This window comes from Triturus cristatus, chromosome 6, assembly GCF_964204655.1.
Source record: "Triturus cristatus chromosome 6, aTriCri1.1, whole genome shotgun sequence".
Classification (NCBI taxonomy): domain Eukaryota; kingdom Metazoa; phylum Chordata; class Amphibia; order Caudata; family Salamandridae; genus Triturus; species Triturus cristatus.
The window spans coordinates 1,652,980,914-1,653,003,194 of NC_140589.1; the positions used below are offsets into that span (position 1 = coordinate 1,652,980,914).

General features: G+C 46.2%; 1 protein-coding gene across 1 annotated transcript in view; it reads right to left on the minus strand.

Moving 5' to 3' along the window:
• The window catches only part of LOC146821765 (uncharacterized), a 160,010-nt gene that overhangs the window by 109,600 nt on the left and 28,129 nt on the right, over positions 1-22,281 (minus strand). The window lies entirely within an intron of this gene.

Consider the following 22,281-nt stretch of genomic DNA (forward strand, 5'->3'; position numbering starts at 1 on the left):
CTTTCTGTGTGACATCCTTCCAGATTGTGACCTTACTACAAATCCCAAACAGCCTTGGACCTGCCTTTTTTATTCCCTCTGCGGAAGCATCTAATTCTCCCCAGAATGGATTTTTCGCAAACTACTCATCACAGAAGCTGGTCTCGGGATGTTCTGTGTGCTTTACTGTGCTTTTCAAAAGAGCAGCACTGTTTGCACACAAGCCATTTAAGCATGTTTCTGGCAAAGGCGCCATGTTTGTCTTCAAGTATTGCTATTTGCGCTGTGACGTCTGTGGACAGATGTTGTGCGATCTTTGCTCATGTGCTTTCATTGCATGTATTACTGCACTGTGTGTTCTGTCCTTGCTTGTTCAGTATGCTTTTTTAGCGTCCGTTTTGTGCACCGCATTAAGTGAGGTTTCGTGCTTTGGGTCGGCAAGTTTTGACTAGTCAAGTTTATTTTTAGGACATCCTTGGACAACGCGTTCGAGTTCATCCAAGATAAAAAATAGAGCCAAAAAAATCAAGCACAGCTAACAACCGCTACTAGTCTTCCGTCGTTCCTGTTGTTTCTGTGAGCTCGAGGGATGTTTTGTGCCACGAACAAAGCTTAAATACATGATACTGCTAAAAGTGCAATATTGGGAATTTCACATAACCAGAGTATCGTGAAATTACTGAAATTATATAAAATTACGCCAGTGTAACCCAAATTTCTCCCAGGCCTAAGCAAGTAAAACCAGAAATTTATGTATATTATTATCAAGCACACAAAATAAGAAATAAGTGTTTTCTATAGACTTGGATGATTCATTCTTATGAACTTGGTTTGGACTTCATTGTCTTTATTCTATGCACCCACCAGCACTTCCATTTGAGAAAGTCTTGTACTCACCTGCTGCAACCCCAGAGTGAGATAATGACCCTCTAGATAGTGTTGGTGAATTTGTCAGTGACAACATTAACATTTTGAACTAAACAAAACAACAGAAATTCACAATTTATAGCTAGCAGTTAACTATAACGCTCTTCTCAACAATCCCTACCACGGGCTGCATTCCGGCGAAAGGGTCACTTTCTACCGGCATTACCGCTCTACCGCCGTGAATGCAATGGCTAGCAGTGCAGATATCCAGGTCCATCAGCCGTGAAGGGAACGACTTGCCAAGAACCACAACTCCCGACATACCCTGCACGTCGCCTGCCACTGACGCTGTGCAGCGCGCCAGGGGGCGCCATATCTCTGCCCTCAGCCTCTCGCAGCGCGGCACGCTCTTCTCAACAATCCCTACCTGGGGCTTCATTCCGGCGAAGGGGTCACTTTCTCCCGTCATTACGGCTCTACCGCAGTGAGGGCAACGGCTAGCAGTGCAGATATCCGGGTCCATCAGCCGTGAGGGGAACGGCTTACCAAGAACCACAACTCCCGACATACCCTGCACGTCGCCTGCCACTGACACTGTGCAGCACACCAGAAGGCGCCATATCTTCTCCCACAGCCTCCCGCAGCATGGGACGTGCGCGGGCGAAGCCCGGGCCGAGGGCGGGCCCGCCCTAGCCCGTCATCACCAGGAAGAGGCAGAGCAGGGCCTGACCCCTTTTATCTTCTCCTTGGGACACATCCTTTGTTTCTACAAATGACTCTTTGAAGGTACTGTTCTGAGTTAAGGGGGATTGACGTTTTAAACCGTATCTTTAATCTCTATTCATATTTCACATCCCCTCTGCTGGTACATTTACTCAATTTGTGCTTTCACTGCTAGTTTAAAGTATTTATTTCTGAAGTAATCATGGTCAAAAGGAAAACTATGGAGGGTTCAGGGGGGGCAACTGGCTCTACTACCGGGTCAGGCAAGGGGAAAAAGGCAAGAAAATCAGTAAAGAGTGCAACTGTCACCAACAATTGCGTTATGAATAGAATTGATAACCTTATTACGGAATGTGAAGGGCTTTTAGGAGCTGAATTACCAGCCCCTGTAGATCTTGACAACTCCCTTCATGGCAAGGATCCTACCCCCTTGCGCCCAATTACTGTCCCTCAAATGCTTCAACAACCTTCATGTAAGGGTGTGGTAAGCGGTACAGAGTCTATACATTTGGGCCCTGAGCCACACCTGCTGATCGACGTTTCCCCCCAAGTGTCCACTTCTTCAGCTCACGATGCTACAGGTCATCTTCAGCCTTTAATTATTTGCACAAACCGATTTGCCGTATTGGCCGAGGTGCCTGATCCCCCTGAGGAAGTGCAACCTTCACAGCCCACCTTGGCCCTCGAGAAAGGGCTAATTGAAACAACTCCCACTCATCTTAGCTTACCCCAGACTCTCCTCCAGACTGTCATCTTACTTAAAGAGGAGGTTGCGTCAATAAAGGTGATGATTGAGGAGCTTGTAGGCACTGTGAAAATCCTGGTTCTTAACATCTCTCTGCTTACATCAGCAGTTTATCCACCATCTAATGCAGAAAAGGCACAAAGAATAGGAGATCATACAAGTAGTGGTCCGTCGCAGGCCCCCGTAGCTCCATCTCGACGAGCCACTATGGTTCGGATTACGAAGCAGATAGACCCCCCCTGATGCTCATCCCTGTAGTACTCAACTAAAGCAACTCTACTCTCAAGTTACCGCTAACTGCAGAAGGTCCACTAATGTTCTAACCGCTCCATCTTTGGATACCAAAGTTCATGCCCATCAGCACACGCAACCTATTAGTCCCTCCACCCAAGCACAGACAGTCTTTATGGTCAAGTTCCCAAACATTGCTCCTGGTTGCAGTTATGAGAATGGCGAATCCCTGAAAAATAAATCTATACACTGGCTACGTCATGTTATGGGTTGCCGCTCGCTGATCAGGGAACATATAATTAGAGCGCGGTGATGCACGTCTAATAATGAATCTACGGACTGCATGGAATTGACCCTGGCCAGCTCTGATCTGGCGGAAAATGCCGAGGCTAGGGATCATGACATTCCGATACCATTGCCCATAGTAAGAGGGTCCTCACTTGAGACTGTTGACTGACTATGTCCTGATCTTCAGCCACAACAGATATTAGATTCTATTCCAACCATTAACAGCCAAAGCGCCCCATGCCTTACCCAACTGTCTACTGTTTCCGATCAATCCATGACCTCGCTAATATCTAATACTCATAGTGAGCATCATGGTTGTAGCCCGAGAGGACAGGGGGCTGCAGCATTTACTAACATCTGTGTACCATCTACTGTTTCACTCCCCCTGGTCCAACATAATTCCCCGTACGATGTTACTCCAACATCCCAGCTTAAAATCCTTTCCTGGAATGTGGCAGGCCTCCATAGTAAAATGTTGTTACCTGATTGGAATGAGTTGATTGAGGAACATCACATCTGTATCTTCCAAGAAACATGGAGCCTAGTTCCATTATATAAGTCTGGTCATACTTGTTTTTTCTCTCCTGCCATGACCAAGGGGAGGGGGCGGCCCTCTGGAGGTCTTAATGTTTGGGCCAAGATCGACATGGATTGTAAAATTACTGATAACCAATGTGCGATCCCAAATATTATGTGGCTCTCGATCAAGGGAAATAGACGAGGCGAATCCCTTGAGCTGTTTAATGTTTATATAGGGGGACACCAGGGGGCAAAGTATCAAATATTGTCTCGCTACTGGAGCAGGAGATATCAAACTGCCCACCAGATTCTTATGTTATAATTGCTGGTGATTTTAATTGTGCTTTCGAGCCATTTAGCTCTGAAGATTTGTTGGGGGTAGAGGAAGATGATATCAAGTGGGGTGTCCCGCCGTTAAATATACCTCCTATTAAGAAATGGTCCAAGGTAGCAGTCCAGATGAGTGCACTTAGTTTAGAAACCGGACTAAGGGCTGTAAATGGTAGAACCCACTCAGATGCTGCAGGGGCTAACACATATAATAGAGTGACCTGTCCCTCTTGAATCGACTACATTTTAGTTGATGTCAGACTCTGGAAAACCATACTAGATATGGTAGTGGTTCCTTCTATTGACAGTGATCACAATACTTTAAGCTTGATTATGGAGAGCCCCTGGGCTTCTTTTTCTTCTCTTACAAATCACAGCGTCGGTCCTCTTATGATGACTAAAGAATTGATCCCCACTAACTGTAAAAGGTATCTTTAAATGGCCTAGAGTTGCTGCCCAAGAATCTCAAATGGCCGACATTCGGCGTACCCTTAGGGAAAACACCCTTAAACTTCGGGAGGCCCTTAGCGAAACGGATGGTTTGCTAAAGATACCTGAACTATACGAAAGAATGATAGCTGAGATGGGGTCTTTTTTTATCATAGTGAACCATGTTGGCAAATCTGGTGTATGTCATAAAATCCGCCAAACTTTGTACAATAAGGATTGCAGGCAGAAAAAAAGGCCTTGATTTTAGCAATAAAAAGTAGAAACTGTCCCTTAATAAGAGAAACTAGGAAGGATTACAAAACTGCTGTTAAGCACGCAAAGTATGAGTGGGACGAGACTCAACGGCAGAACTTAAAGGAAGCAAGTGCAGCAAGGGATCCAAGCCTCTTTTGGGACATGGTTAGGCGGTCAGGTAATAAAGATCCTGATCTAATTCCTGTTCGTGTTACAGGCCAGGACTGGTTTAACCATTTTGGGAAACTCTATTCTGGGACTAATTTAAATTGCCAAGATGGACCAGATAACCTTTTAGCAGCACGTCCCACTGTGAATCCCCTTGACCTCTTTACCCCAGAAAAAGTAGAGGTGGCTATAAAGAAAATAGGACCAGCAAAAGCCTCGGGACCAGATGGCCTCCCGGGAGACCTTTTCCTTGCAGATCCCCCTAAATGGGCAGTCTATATTATGCTTTTAATTAACTCCACAGTAAAGGGTAGTGTGGTACCTGACTCATGGAAAGGCGCAGAAGTGGTACCCATTTTTAAAAAGGGTGCAAGGGATGACCCTGCCAACTACCGCCCAATCAGTTTGATTGATGTTATGCAGAAAGTAGTTGGCAGGGTGCTGCTGCAAAGAATTCAGCATTGGATAGAAGACAAGAACATTCTCTCCTAGTACCAAGTGGGTTTTAGGGCTTGCACAGGGACAGTGGATCAAGCATTTAGGTTGCTCTTAATTTACTGGAAGGTTGTTGTAATTGGCAAGGGCAGTCATTTTTTAGCTTTTATTGATCTGAAGACTACCTTTGACCTGGTCCCTCATGACCAGTTGTGGCAGCTATTAGATGATATGGGGGTCCCATAAATGGTCCTGAATTTGTTAATTCGTCTCTACGAGGGCAATTATGCCCAAGTGACGTGGGGGTCCCAAGGCCAGAAAACAGAAAGGATCCCCGTAAACAGAGGAGTACGCCAGGGATGTGTCATGGCGCCCACCCTGTTCTCTTTATATATGAATGGGGTGGTTAGCTTTCTTCAAGAAATTCCATCTGATGCCCCTGCCCTGGCAAGAGAAAGGGTCCCCACTCTGCTTTTCGAAGATGATACACTCTTGATATCTAAGAGCCCGGCAGGGCTCCAAAAGCTTTAAGACAGATTCCATCTTTTTTGTGAATCTAGGGGGTTGATCGTTAACACCTCCAAAACCAAACTTATGGTATTCAACCCCTATAGGCCAGATAGAGGTAATTTCACACTAGATGGAACCCATCTACAGCGTGTCACGTTTGATTATCTTGGGATTCGGCTCGCTGAGAAAATGCACTGGAGACAACACATCGATAAAATGCTTTTGAGCCACAAACGCGTGGCAGGAGCATTAGCTAGGGAACATTGCTCCTCGCAAAGTCAACCTGTGGCTCCTGCTCTTGCGATATATGCAGCTAAAGCAGTTAGCTCAGCCCTTTATGGTGCTGAACGATGGGGTTTTGATGATGTAGATAGAATTAGTAGATCGGAACACAAGTTTTTAAGAGATCTAGTGACTCTCCCCTGCTATGTGCCACTAAAACCCCTGATGAGTGATATGGGTAGGCGTTCCTTCTAAGACATAGTAAGTCTGCGACCCTTGTTATTTCGGGCCCCCCTGCGGCAGACCCCTGAGCTTACCAGCTACGCCTCCGCACTCACAGAATTGATGGCTCTAGATGGCAACCAAAGAATTAGCTGGTTGCTTAATCTCAAGAAAACGCATTTTTGCGCTTGGCTTTAAGGAGTCATGGGATACTCAAATTCCACCTTGTAGGGCTGAGCTCAAAAAACGATACTGGGCATGGGTTGACGGTCAAGAGCTTAGCAACTTAAGATCAGGAAGACTTACAGAAGAATTTTACCTCCATAAGCAGCAAATACTTTTAGAACCATACTTAGATTTTATCCAGGTGCCACGTGATACGGCACTTTACATACAGTTTAGGGTAGGTTCACTTCCAGTACAAGAACTAACTGCAAAGTGGAGTGCCCCAAATCAGACAATAGTGGATTGCCCCTGCTGTAAGGCACTGACTGATAGAGTGGCCCATCTTATGTTAGCTTGCCTGGCCTATAAGAGGGCCAGAACAAGAAGGCTTAAACCCATTTGTAGCCAATTGGGCACCTACGAACACAGTGTTGCTTTGCGCATTCTGAAGTCGGATGCAGGCACCTTCTTTGCCTGTGGTGTGGCCAAGTATCTTGGCCGTGTTTGGATAGTAAGGTTCACATTTTAAAGTGGGTCATCCCAATGAATTATCATGGTTCTTATGATTTTTATCTTGAGCTTAACTGGTCGGCCTATTTATACTGCACTGCCACTTTACATAATACTTTGCACACAAGTTGCAATTGCATCAATTTTACATGTGTATCAAGTTTTATTCTGTGCTTATGGATTTGCACATTTTTGGGGAACTCTCTCCTAGGGCAGAGCAGCTTCCCTGCCTGCACCGGCATGGGCAGGGAAACTTGTGTTTGCTCTCCCCTGGTGGAAGCATTTTTTAATCTTCCACCAAACAGGATTAAACACAAAGTCTGCTCCCAGAAAGCAGTAGCTTTCAAAATGATCCCTTCAGCTTGGAGAAGAATTGAGATCCGTTTCCTTGCCTACACTGATGCGGGCAGGGAAACAGATCAAGATATTCATGCTTCTTGGAGGTGATGAATACAGGCCCCAGCTAGGCCCGCAAATACAAGGGTTCGCCCTCCTGTAACGAAAGCTAGAAGGAAGTTGGCACGGAAACTGCAAATACAAAGACAGAGTTTATTAACCCTTAAGGGTGGTCCTACAACCCATACAACACTCTTCAGTATTGCATAGAGTAGCACACAGAACTTGCATACACAGTCCCCTTTTATACACAACAGAGGGGCTCATAAGTGGGTGGATACAACATGAGGCAAAGAGTATTACCTTTTATGGACATTTTCGATACAGAATCAATATGTGGGCGGAGTTAACACACTCCTAAGCCCTCGAAAACATGGTCAAGCAAGGACTAACTGATAACAGATGTGGTCAAGTGTGGGCATGCGCCAGACGGACAAAGGAGCTATTTATAGACTGTTACTAGGCATATTATGAGAGCAACTGACACGAAGATAGGACTCTTCTCGTGCTGAGCACGTGGAGACATGACAATACAAAATGGAATCCAGACATTAGTCAACATAAGGAGAGAAACTTGGTCCAAGTAAGGGGAATTCATGTCTTTAGTGAATGCTTAATCATATCGCTGTTTTAGTTTTCAACAGACGACCCTTTCAGCATTTACTGAAGACATCCGGCTTATTAGGATAATCATCATATATGTCAATTTTCATCATCTCTTCTACCTCTTTAGTTAAATGTTTCTGATAGGTGACATTGGCAATAGCTTTCTTATCAGGAATACAAAATGACACACATAAAGAACAGAGTAAAGGACCACACTGGACACAAATGCAGCAGGAAAACAAAATTGCCACAATAATGCAGAGACCAGTTAAAACCTTCCATCCCCATGTAGTGATCAATGCCCAAAACCATCCAGAAAAGGTCCAAGTGCCATTTTCTGTATGGATTTCGGCTGCGATTTTATGCAATTTATTAATAGCATTATAAACTGATGGCGTATGGTCAGGAATAAACACACAACAACTACTTCCGATAATTTTACATGCTCCACCTCGGTCGGCTAACATAACATCTAATACCATACGATTCTGTAATGCAACAATTCTAGTAATTTGTAATTCTTCCGTAAGATTCCCAAGAGCAGCAGCGGTTTGATTTGTCACAGCCTCTACAACTCTTGTTAATCTTCGAACCTTCCTACTATTTAGGGCAGCTCCAACAAAGAAAAACAATCCTAAGTTAAAATCAATATACTGCTGCAAACTAGTATCAGTTTGATCAACATCATCAATAGATAGAGTACGTTTATACCTATTTACAGTCACATTATTCAACAACTTCAAATCTTTATGATAAGATGCAGGTGCCAAAAATACAGGAGGTAATAGGAATGCTACATAGCATACTCCGGACCAGCCGGCTGGCAAACAATAATAACCCTTATTCCCACATACAAAGTATGTGTTGTGGGAGGCTAAGAAAGTACTATTATTTAGACCGTCTATATTCAAAACAATAATACAGTCACTAACACCAACTGGAATATAACCCACACTCTGGACACATAGGTCCGCTTGAGCTTGTGCCACTTGAATCACAAATTGTTCATTCCTCTGGTATTCGTGAAAATGTAGGGAATCGATTCATTATCTGGTCGATATTCTTCCCATTCCCATATTGTCCCATTCGCTTGTGGATAGCCATCTTTATCCTGATGACATTCCTTATTAAGTCTGAAGAGTAATCGTCCCACTGTAGGTTTCCGTGTGGCAAAAAGCAAAGTGTACCATGCTCTACATGAGCCATTGTGAGAGAAAGGAAGAGGTATGAATGGCGTTCCTCCTTTCTTCTGATGAGCTGGCATCATACCACATATCCAACAATTCGTAGCATTCGTAGCAACATGGGTATGATGCAACATCTGGATGAAGGTGTTATTCAAATAAGACTGACGATGCTTCAATTCTTGATACGGGAGGGTATAAAAGTAGTGCTCCTCAGGCACTGGAGTGGCCAAAACAAGCAACTCACGGGCAGGAGTCACATCTTCAACAAACCATGTGGTTATACCAACAACAGCCACAATGATAATAAAGCTTGTCGCACAAAGAATCTTCTTCTTCTCCATCTTGTAGTAAGAAATCACTATCTTCCTGAAACTAAAAGGTTGTCAGAACTCTTCCCCTTAGGCAGCCGTTGATTTCTTCACCAGCGGGCCAAGACGGGTGTCACTACACTAATGCTGGGCTGATCCCCCCCCTTGCCACATTGGCTCTCCGTTTCACTAACCTAAGGGCCGGTCTGACAACTTTGGATACAGCAATCACTTCCTTGGTCTAAGGTGATATCTTCTTCCTCCAGGAATCGCTTGGTCCGGGAAGAGCTCCTCAGTGTCGTTCGGTTCCACAGCACAGCCTTTCTCCGCAGTCAGGATTTCTCGATGGTCGGTCAACACAGCAGGCTCCACCAATCCAGGCGGCACTTTACGACAGTGCAAGGAGTGGATCCAGTTCTTCCGGTTGGAAACCCGCACAGCTGTCCTCGTTGCGAGCAAAACTTGCTCAGGACCAACCCATCTCGGCTCCAGACTGTTCGTCCTTTCGAACACCTTGATCATGACATGATCCCCAGGCCGGAGGTTATGTCCTTCACCTGTGGACCGATCAGGGAGCGCTTCTCGAACCTGTTGGTGAATAGAAACCAAATTATCCGTTAACTGTGCCAGATAATCATTCATCATTACTCAAGGTACATCATACACTAACCTCGGTTTTGGTGGACCCCAAATATTCATTGGGCGTCCAACTACAATCTCGTAGGGTGTGAGACCGGTCCGAGAATGCGGTATCGATCTAATTGACAATAATGCCAGCGGTAAAGCGTCTGGCCAAGTCAAAGAAGTCAAAGCTTGAATCTTAGCGATCTTAAGCTTCAAAGTACCGTTATATTTCTCAACCAATCCCGCAGACTGAGGGTGGAATACTGCATGAAACTTCTGGGTAATGCCTAGGCCTTTCAGGACATACTTGATAACGTCCGCTATAAAATGAGGTCCGTTATCACTCCACAACAATCTGCAAACACCATATCGAGGGAAGAACTCCTTCAATAGCATCTTGGCTGTAGTCATTGCAGTATTGTCTTTTGTAGGGTATGCCTCAACCCATTTACTGAAGGCACAAACCACTACTAAAACATACTTCAGATTGTTACAGCGCTCAAGCTGAATGTAATCCATCTGCAAAACCTCAAACCTGCAGTAGGTGTCGCAAATCCTCCTGCTGGAGTTCGGGTACCCTTTCCCGGGTTATACCTCAGGCAAATCATGCAGGTCTGCACTACCCTCTTTGCCGTACTAGCGATCTCCGGATGCTCCCAAACTCGTGGGAGTAATTTAACAATTGCGGAAGCTCCGACATGCGCTAGTCCATGTGCCATCTGAACCATAGGTTGTACGAAGGCAGTGGGTAACTTCCACTTATCCATCTGCTTACTTCTCCAACACCCTTCATCATCTAATTCTCCATCGTTGGACCATTGCTCCCGTTCCTTATCGGAAGCGGTCCTCTGTATTTCCAGCACTTCTCTCCTTGCATCGTGCCATCTTTCTGCCTGTGACTTCACAACATACATTGCGGTAGCACCAGGCTGCACCGCAGTCTCTCGTGCCACCCGGTCTGCTAAAGCATTCCCTTCTCCAACTTTATCAACCACTTTCTTATGGGCACTACATTTAACTATAGCAATCTTCTTTGGATATGTTAATGCAGTCAAAAGGTTGTGAACTAACTCCCCATACATTATCTGTGCTCCATGTGACGTTAGAAAGCCTCTCTCCTTCCAGAGTAAGCCGAAACCGTGCGCTACTCCGAAGGCATAGCGGCTATCTGTATAAACATTCACACACAATCCTGCACTGAGCTCACATGCTCGTGTTAATGCTATCAGTTCCGCTGCTTGAGCTGATTCCTGCGGTATGCGTGCAGTCTCCACTATTGTTTGTAATGTGGTAATTGCATACGCTGCTGAAGTCGTACCATCTGGTAGCCTCAGGCATGATCCGTCCACCCACAGTTCTCCATCTACATCTGTAAAGGGCGTATCCTGGAGATCAATACGACCCTTTGTCTGTTCCTCAGTCACAAGAATACAATAATGTGCTTTTCGTGCTTCAGACTGAGTTTCCGGGAACGGCAACAATGTGGCTGGATTTAACGTTGCACACCTCTTTAACGTAATATGAGGAGCCAAAAGCGTCAACTCATATCCCGTTAAACGGGCACTGGTCAAATGTTGCGTCTTTGTCTGATTAAGCAGGGCATCAACAGCATGGGGGACTAATACCAACAGCTTATGAGATAACACAATTCCCTCGCTTTGGCGTATTGACACAGCTGTCGCCGCAACCGAGCGAAAACAACCAGGCAACGCTCGGGCAACAGGATCAAGTACAGCCGAAAAATATGCACAAGGGCGCTGCTTGTCGCCGTGCATCTGCACTAAAACTGATAATGCACATCCATCTTTCTCATGCACGTACAGTGAAAAGGGCTTCGTATAATCAGGGGTACCTAACACTGGTGCTGAACAAAGGGCTTGTCGTAATTGCTGAAAGGCAATTTCACACTCATTTGACCAGGGAAGAGGGATCGGTGTGTCTTTTGTCAAAAGTGCTAACAATGGCTTAGCTATGTGTGAAAACCCCAATATCCATTGCCTACAGAAAGAAGCAAGACCCAAAAATGCACGCACATCCTTCTGTGTGGAAGGTACTGGCGTGTCCAAAATTGCTTGAATACGATCTGGTGTGAGTGCACGCCCCTCCTTAGACAAAAGGTGACCCAAATAAGTCACCTTTGGTCTACAAAATTGCAATTTCTTCCTCGACACTTTGTGATTGTGAGATGCCAAAAAGGAAAGCAAGGATAACGTACACTGCTCACACAACTCAGGAGTGTCGGCCGCCAACAAGATGTCATCGACATATTGTATAAGGGCGACACCCTCAGGCAGAACAAAGGAATCCAATTGCCTTTTCAATGCTTGACTATAAATACTAGGGCTCTCTGTATAACCCTGAGGGATTCTACAAAATCTATAAGACCTATTATCCAAAGTGAAACCGAAAAGATATCGGCTATCAGGGTGGATAGGAAAGAAAGCATTTTTCAAATCAATAACTGAAAACGTGGTCGCCGTTGGCGGGACTAGAGTAAGTAACGTCGTGATATCAGAAACCACTGGATACTGGGGTATCACAATCTTGTTCACTTCCCTTAAGTCAATAATAAAACGATAAACCCTGGCATCGGTATCTTTCTTCAAAATGGGTAAAATGGGACTGTTGCAGACATTATAGGGAACTTCCTCCACTACTCCCACCTTAATCAAATCCTGCACAATCAGTATGAGTGCCTCCTCCCCCTCCTGGGAAATACGATACTGAGGGAGGCGTGGTAACACTGCACCCTCCTGGACACTAATGTGGACAGGCGGAATCACCATCTGTCCCACATCGGTATCCGAAGTGGCCCACAAAGAATGAGGGAGGGAAGCTAATGCAGTATCATCCGCAACCACACACATCCGTTCTGTCATGGGGTGATTATCATTTAAGATCACACGTACTCCAGTAGGGGAGCAGCGGATCGTTGCTCTGAAGTACTTGAGCATATCAAGACCCATAATGTTGTCAGGCGTGTTCGGGGCAAGCAGAAACGGACAGGACGCGGAAAGGTTGTCAACATGGAATGCCAGGGGTCTGGAAAGAGGGCTTCGAGAGAGTGTACCATCAAACCCTACCGATGTAACCATTAAGCCAGATGGGGGAGTGTAATCTGGGGGAAGATTCACCCCTTGAAAAGCATCAAAATCTTACCGAACTGACAAGTTAAAAACCTACTCGAATTGACATGGTTTTTCTGTGCGACGACTCTTTCTTTTGAAAACTTTTTTTCCTACGTGATTGAAGTGCCCCAGTGTCCCAGAGTCTCCAACTTCCTGTTCTTGTCCAGTAGGCTCCTGCCAGTGCTTTGTCTATCTCCTGGTCACTTTTTATTTGAATTTGGAGCTGGAAGGATCAGTCTTTGTGTCTGCTGCATATCCCATTGGATTTAAGGACTTTTTGTATTTGAGATTTCACAAGTAAATTGAAAAACTGCTATCGTTTGATTGATTGGGGCCATGCAACTGGATTTATTTGTACTTTCAATGGATTTTTAAAATGTATTGTGGTGGGTGGCCTGTTGTTTCAGTAGGGGCCTAGTGATTTCTTTGCAATAAATGTTTCTTCTTTTGTAAAAGAGAAAAATGTTTCACGGTTTACTACATTTTCTCCATGTTTTTTAATACTTTTGCATTATTGTTTTAATTCACTATGTGGCCTAGTCTGCAAATTGGCGTTCCAGCCAGTAGGCCCAGTGCTAGTCAGGGGTCCATGACACAACTGTTTCTGGGGTGTATGTTGAAATTGAAACAGCATCGATGCCAAGGATGGATATGGATTGAATAAAAAAATCTGGTTTTTTTGTGGTATTTCACATATTTTTCCCTGCAAACAGTGTATAGTACTAGGTGGGGTAATGCCTTTGAAGGATGTGTACGTTTTTGGGATTGCTGAAATAATGTTTTCTGTTTTACCTTGCCTCCTTTGTGTGACCAGTGTGTGTCATGGGCCGACATTTGCCTCTGCTCCAGATTCCATGTGGCCAGTGGCCAGAGGCCATTTTGTATAATCAGTGGACTGTCCATAGGCCTGCATGTGCTCTTTGTTTTACAGGCCTCCTGCCTCTTGTTATGAGTGACCCTGTGGCTGGCGCCATTTTGTGTATCCAGCCAATTTGCTTTTGCCATAGCCCTGTATGCGTTCTTTGTTCTAGGCCTCCTGATTCTTGTTGTGACCATGTGGCTTGTGGCCATTTTGTGTGGGCACTAATGTGCTTTTGCCATAGGCCTGCACGTGTTCTTTGTTTTCTAGGCCTCGCGTTTATTGTTGTGTGTCTGTGACCATGTGACTGACAGCCATTTTTTGTATGCAGCCAGTGTGCTTTTGCCATAGGCCTGCTTACATTCTTTGTTCTAGGCCTCCTGCATCTTGTTGTGACCATGTGGCTGGTGGACATTCAGTATAGGCAGCCAGTGTGCTGTTGCCATAGACCTGCATGCAGTCTTTGTTTTCTAGTTCTCCTGCTTCTTGTTGTGACCATGTGGCTGACGGAAAGTTTTTGTGTCCAGCCAGTGTACTTTTGCCATAGACCTGCATATATTCTTTGTTCTAGGCCTCCTGCTTCTTGTTGTGACCATGTTGCTGGAGGCCATTTTGTATTACCACTAGCCAGCCAGTGTTGTTTCCCCTTAGGCCAGCATGTGTTCTCTTATTGTGATCATGTGGTCGGGGCCATTTTTTATGTAGGCCGGGTAGCCAGTGTCCTTTCCCTATAGGCCTATATGTGTTCTCTATGTTACCAATTCCTTCTTGCTCAATTTTGTTGTTGATGACAATGTGGCACTGGCTGACAGCCATTTTGTGTGTCCAACAAAATTCAACCCTTTGCCATAGGCTGCATGGATGGTGGAGCAATGAGATAGCAGTTTAATAACTTATTTCTATGTCTTTGAGGATAACTTCATTTATGTTTTATTTTTTAATTTTCAATTTTTTTATTAATTGGTAAATTATATTTTTTATTGTTTTATTCTTTTGTATAATTTTTTTACATTTTATTTTGTTCATATCATTTTCAACTACATCTGGGGATCAATCGACCCCATGTCTGCTACAGGTGCACAAGAGCATTCATTGTCTTGGGATTATTCCTTCTATCGTCATTTGTCAGCTACATTTCCCTGAGTGCCACATCACACGTTAGATTCGTCATGTCACGTGATGCATATAAATGAAGGGATTGAGTTAATACATATAATTAGCACAGTGTATCTAATGACAGCCCGTTTGATTATACTTGTAATAAGGCCCGTTTCCATTTAACTCAGCTTGATATGATAGAAAGGGCCGAAAGCAGGACTGCGGCCATCTTGGATTGTGACTCTCTCTCCCTTTATGATCACGTGGTTCCCTGAGCCCACCATTTGCCCAATTTAGCATGCACCAGTTGAGAAGACAGGCTGAATTGTATTTACGACCGAGAAGCAAGGTCACATCTGCTAAAGGGAGTATCAAGCGAATTCCTTCAGACCTGGGACGAGAAGGGAGTCACCCGCCGACCTTCTCTCTGCAAAGATAGTAACCCTTTTGTATAGCCGAAACTAGATATGGGATGAGCTCATTAAGAGCGCCTGGACTGGCTGGTACTTTTCCGCTTGTAAGGCTTTGTATGTTGAACTGATAATGTATAAAAGTGTGATTCTGTCAAGGAGTCTTCAGTCTTCCTCAGCGCACCTCATGGGTGAGGATCGATGAGGCTCATCTATGTAGAGTTCTGTTTGTGGCCAATAAACGCTTGAACCTTCTACGTTGCCAACTGCTCATTATTTGACTTACATTGCGGACCACTGGTAAGTGTGGCCCTTGGCTATCACGATATAGATTACTTCAGTTGGCAACCACGAAGGGACCCCGTGATAGGGTCTGTCCTCCCCCGTAATCGGGGGGAAGGTTCGAGGGCGTCTTGGCCGGATGAGCGGAGGGGAGCTTGAGAGTTTTGCTCTGCGTGCCCGATTGGGATGCCCTCTGCTGCTAGTTACCCTTCACCGGGGTCCTACGGGCTTAACCCAGGAACGGACCGTCTTGGTCGAGAGGAGTTGGCAGCGGAGAACAGACATTCGTACCTGGGTGCACCCGGTGAGTAGAATTTTGATTTGAAGCACTTGTGGTAAACAGTGCAAGTTTGATTTTGAAGCACGCAAGGTGGAGCGTGTATTTGATTTTGAAGCACACGCTCTAGGGCGGTGCATTGATTCTGAGGCATGCGCTGGAGAGCGGTGCCACTGCTGGTTTGAAGCCCGCATTGTATGGCGGGGCATTGATTTGAGGTACATGTACATTTGAAACGGTTTGATGGGCCCTTTTCTGATTTGATAGCCGCGCGCGGAATATAGCCCGATTGTACCTAGGTAACTCACGACCAGAGCTGGGTAGCCACGAGGCATATCCGCGGTGGGGCATAGACCTCATCGGGACAGCCTCGGTGGTGAGCCAGGAGGGCAGTGAGAGGATCCGTGGTACAGTCGGGGATGTCTGTTGTTGGAAATGTTATGAATTAGTGTGGTGGGCTTGGCTCGCTGATTAAAGTGGTAAGGTTTGTTGCATATCGTTCGTGGTTTATGTCATTTGGTTTTGTCTAAACTAACCACTATGCCTTGTTTTAGTAAATTGAATTGTTTTAGTTGCTGTTGTCGGACAGGTGATTCTCGGTTAGCTGAGAGTCAGCCTGACCCGCCGGAAGGCAGTCCTAGCCACTATATGTATGTGAAGCATAGAATCACTCCTTTGTTGTTTTGTACTCTGTGGCATAAATATACCAAAGGTAATGAAGAATTGCAGTGGCCAAAGACCGGCTCGTTTGATGAAAAGAAAATTGCTTTCTTACAGGACCAACTGTTCTCTAGACGTAGCCGTCACGCTATGTTTGACGCCCTGGGTGCGTGGCTGAAGGAATCCAAATAGCGGCGGATGAGAGAGGAAAAGCAGGCCAGGTCTAAAGTGGGACAGAAGGTAACTCAGAAGGCTATAGCTTATGATAGGGCTCGAGCAGAAAAGGGAATAGACTGTATGAACCGCGAATTCCGATTGAAGGTAGATAAGAGCTATGTGACTCGACCCAATGCTGAAGATGAAATAGAGGATTTATTGGACATGCGGCCACCGCCTCCTTATGTGCCCCAACGGCTGTATCCAGAGGTGACAGGAGTCTCGGCTCCGGCCGCGTCCTCAGGAACCCCAGGGGCCTCAGCCCCTCCGGTTCCCTCTATTTCCTCTCCTTTGACAGAACTCTCCCGGCTGTCCACATCCGTGTCAGAGGTGATGACTATACTGCCATCTTTATTGACGGCCGCAGCAGCTGAAACGCCTCATCTGCCATCCGGGTCAATGACTTCCCCTTCTGTCCTGCCCTCCTCCTCCGCGAGTACTACGCCGGTAGCAGCTGTTACCACTCCGACACGTCCGGTCCCTTTTTCTGAGGGTAAAAGGTTGTTCACTCGTTCAGCTCTGGGAACGGAAGAGAAGGAGACCATTGCCGTACAGGCATCCCAATGGATGCGGCAACCTATTTATACATTAACTGATATTTGGAGCACCATGAGAGATTACGAGCCAGTAATGCAGCAGCATGCGTTGGAACACATGGCAAACCGCCTTATATCATTATGGGAGCAGGTACACAGGGAGGGGAGGGCCCCGGCTATATTGTATGATATCGTCGCTCAAGCCCATAAATCTCACCTTACTCCATAAGCGGTGTATGGGAATGTGCAGACTTTGGTGGCATATAGAACCCGTCTGCAGCCGGCCATTCCCCCGGGGCTATCCCAGTACCCTATGCGGGAGGTACACCCCATCTACCATCCGGAAGTTACGGAAGTGGTAGATGCCCTCGGGGTAGTTACCCGTCCCAGAGTGGATGCGCGTTTCCAGGAACAATGGGTTTATACCCCCTGGAAACGAAGTGAGGTGTTGTCACTCAAAAGTCAGTTACCGGATCCCAGGAAAAACCCTACCGCGTATTATAAGGAGCTTACTGAAGCTGCCTCCTCCGCAGTAATGACGTTGGCAGACATTGAACTGTTCTTTGCTCTATTAGTACCTGTGGACATTTGGCGCCAGGTACATGACCAGGACCATGCAACAGAATTTGGGGGAACTTGGGAACAGCTAAGGGGTTCGGATAGAGATCGCAAACCAGGGAATAAGCCCCGGGCGGAGATATTGGCTCTCCCGGATAGGATAATAACTTATATGCATTCGCTGATCCCTCCCCGGAAGGTGGATTGGGATAAATTGACAGCATGCAAGCAAAAGAAGGATGAGAGTGTGTTGGATTTCTTTACAAGATTTGAGGGAGTCTTCATTGACTTCAGTGGACAGGATCTCGCCACTGAAGGGGGTGTACGTCTGTTTGTAAACCGGTTTGTGACTAATTTACTGCCAGAAGTGTCAGCTCGATTGCAGGCTGCTGAAAGCACCTGGACGACCACTACCCCTTCAACGATATTGAGTATGGCTCAATATTATGAACATCGTGAGAATGAAAGCAATGACAAGACAGAAAAGAAATCGAAAGAGTTGAAGACTCGAGTATTGTTACAGCAAGTAGAGAGGGGACGGGGGAGAGGGCGAGGATCACAGAATTTTGCTCCAAGAGGGGCGGGTCCTGCACAGACTACAGGACGAACAGACTTGGGCATAAATCAATGTGCCTTCTGCAAACAGGAGGGACATTGGCGAGCCCAGTGTCCGTTATTGTATGAACAGAACAGTGTTCCGAGAGGTCGGGGAAGGGGACGGTCTGGTGGACAGCGAGGGGGATCTACGAGAAAAGAGCATTCGGCTCAAGGTGAGACTGGTCAGAATTGCTTTGATCACAGTCAGGGAAAGCAGTATTACAATGAAGGCTATATGACAGGCGAGGGATCAGGCTACTCTCAAGCATAGGACAGCCAAAGACAGAGTGAGGGGCAGTTGTCAATTCCAATTGATCAGGCTGGACCTTATGTCCATGCGCGATTACTGAATGCATCACATAAGTTCCTAGTTGACACGGGGGCCATGAACAGTTCTGTTTCACGTGCCCTAGTCCCGGGGGCTGCTCTGTCTGGCCAGAACAATGTGTCTGTGGGGTTTTCTGGAACTCCGGTGGTAAGCCCCATCTCTCAACCGCTTCCCTTTACCTTGGGGCCGGCATCGATGGATTCACCTTTCCTTTTGACCTCCCAGTGTGGAGAAAACCTTTTAGGTATGGACATACTGAAAAGATTACATGCTCGTATCTATTGTTCCCCGGACGGTGTTTATTTGACCATCAAAGATCCTTCACACCTCTCCGCGCAATGTCTGTCTAAAACTGATCCTTTGCCACTTGAATTGGCGCGCATCCCGAAAAGTCTCTGGGCTACTGGAGACACTGATGTGGGCCATTTACGAATTCCCCCAGTTTCGATCACCTTAAAACAGAATGCCCCGTTACCGAAAGTTCCCCAGTATAAAATTGCCCCCGCTGGGGAACGAGCTCTATTGGCTATCATCCATGATTTGATTAAAACCGGAGTAGTGGAAGAAACGGCCTCCAACGCATGTAATAGTCCTATTCTTCCGATTCTTAAACGAGCCCCAGTACACCAGACTCCTGATTATGCTGATACCTATCGATTTGTGATTGACCTACGAGAGATTAATAAGATTGTGGTACCTCAGTATCCTGTGGTACCTGATATTAATGCCATTTTGACGATGATTCCTCCAACGGCAAAATTTTTCTCGGTGATAGATTTAAAAAATGCCTTCTTTAGCATCCCTATTCATCCAGATAGCCGCTATCTTTTCGGCTTCTCATTAGGAGGCCGCAGCTTCAGATTTTGTCGCGCCCCACAGGGGTATACGGAAAGCCCCAGTATTTATAGTCAGGCACTAAAAAAGATATTAGACACCCTGTGTTTGCCACCAGGTAATGTATTGCTCCAATATGTTGATGATCTCCTGGTGGCTTATGATACTGAGGAGGGCTGCCGGACGGCGACGGTGGATTTGCTGCAGCATCTGGCGAACCATGGTAACAAGGTCTCACTGTCGAAATTCCAATATTGTCGACCGGAGGTGACCTACCTCGGTCATCTCCTGTCAAAGGAGGGAAGACGGTTGACCTCTGAGCGTATTGCAACCATTACTAACATGTCTGTTCCCCGCACGCAGCGTGATGTCCGTGCTTTGCTTTGTATAACCTCTTACTGTCGCCAATGGATCCCTAACTACTCCCTCTTGACTAAACCTTTCCTGTATCTAACCACCAAAGATGTGCATGAACCTCTACCTTGGACTGTTGAGTGTCAAATGGCTTTCACTTCCTTAAAGGCTGCTTTATGTTCTGCTCCTGTGCTTGGCACCCCTGACTACCGGAAGCCTTTTGTGCTCTACGTGCATGAGGTGGACGGTTGTTCGCTTTCAGTGTTAACACAGGACTTTGGTGGTAAGCAAAGACCTTGTGCATATTTCTCAGCGGTTTTGGACAATGTCGCCAGAGCGCTTCCCAGCTGCCTGAGAGCCACGGCCGCAGTAGCAGTGGCGATCAGGCAATCGGAAGGGCTGGTCCTAAATACGGATCTAACAGTAATGGTACCACATGCTGTGGACGTATTATTAAACAGGACACAGACGCAGCACTTAACTAGTGCGCGTCTTACGGGGTACGAATTGACCCTGTTTGCACCTCATATAACGATCAAGAGATGTGTCACTCTGAATCCTGCCACGCTACTACCTCTCCCCTCCGGAGAAAGTGGCCAGGACATACACGATTGCATATTTCGGACTGAAGAAGAAACGAAGGGCCGGATAGATCTAACAGACATCCCTTTATCAGAACCCCAAGGGGAACTGTATGTTGACGGTTCATGCTTTAGATTGTCTAATGGTACTACGGTTGCGGCTTATGCAATCACCACCTTACAGACAGTGGTTGAGGCGGCCAAAGTACCATATTATTCAGCACCAGCTGCTGAACTGATTGCACTACTGAGGGCTTGTGAATTGGGTGAGGGATTGAGGTTAAATGTCTACACCGATAGCCAATACGCTTTCGGTGTAGCCCATAGTTTTGGGAGGTTGTGGGCAGCACGAGGGTTTCTTACATCCCATGGTGAGAAGATAAAGAATGGACAGCTGGTTGAACGACTGCTGGCCGCGTTGACCTTGCCAAAAGCCCTTGCTATTGTAAAATGTAGTGCACATAAAGCTCTAGCTGATGATGTAGGGAAAGGAAATGCATTTGCAGATAGAATTGCCAAAGAGACTGCCCAGTCTGACACTACCTCCATGTTTGTGGTTAACCAGTATAGAAGGGTGGTAGAGGCAGACATTTTTCGTAACACCATAGATAGTGTGAAAGAATTGCAGCAGGAAGCCACCCCGGAGGAACTGAAGTATTGGCAGGAACAGGTGGGACGGTTAGACGAGAATGGTTGTTGGACTGACCTGTCAGAAAATTGCAGATGGTTGCTGCCGAATGCATTTGTGAATGCGGTAGTAACCATGGCACATGGCCCCGCACATGTAGGGATTCAAGGCATTTGTGCGATATTGGACCCTGTATGGTACAATACCAATATCCACAAAACGGCCAAGAATCTGGTCCAACATTGTATGGTCTGCCTACAGCATAACCCGGGGGGTAGTATTCCCATCCTAACAGGCAGTTTTGCTCCACCTACCTTGCCTTTCGAGGTACTCCAAATGGACTACATACAGCTTGAATGGGTTAACAACCTTAAATATGTCTTAGTGGTGGTCTGCACCTTCAGTAAATGGGTGGAAGCATACCCCACTAAAGAAAATACAGCCTTAGCAACTGCGAAGCCTTTGATAAAGGAGTTCTTTCCCCGATATGGGTTACCACGAGTAATCTGGAGTGATAATGGGACACATTTTAATGCTAATTTAGTTCAACATGTATGTAAAGGTTTGTCCATACGACAGAAATTTCACGCAGCACAACACCCTCAATCGGCAGGCCTAGTTGAGAAGTACAATGGGATCTTGAAGTTAAAATTAGCTAAACTACAGGACACGACTGGCTTAAAATGGCCCGATCTTCTACCATTAGCTCTGCTGTCTGTGAGAACCACCCCTCATTCCCGGAGTGGGATTTCACCTTATGAGGTAGTTTTCGGGAGGCCTGCCAATGTATGGGGAGTGCCCCGGCCCAAATCATTCAGGGACATTGAATGTCCTATTTTAGCCGACTACCTTTATGCTCTAACTAAAGACCTCCGTTCTATTCATCAACAGATATCCGCAGTGCTGCAGACTCTGCCGGAGGGTCCCGGACACAGCATAGAGCCGGGCCAGTGGGTCCTAGTTCGAAACTATCATCGGAAATCAAGCTTGGACCCTCGCTGGACCCGACCACATCAAGTGCTTCTGGCTACGAGGACGGCTGTAAAGGTCGAAGGGAAACAGCATTAGATCCACATCTCCCACCTCAAACGTGTTCCTCTTCCCTTGCCTGAGGATTATCAGGGCCAGGAGGAAAGCGTACAGCACAGAGGCGAGCACGATACCGAAGAGCCATTCTCTCCTGAAGCCCACAGAGAAGTTGAAGGGCGAGGGGAGA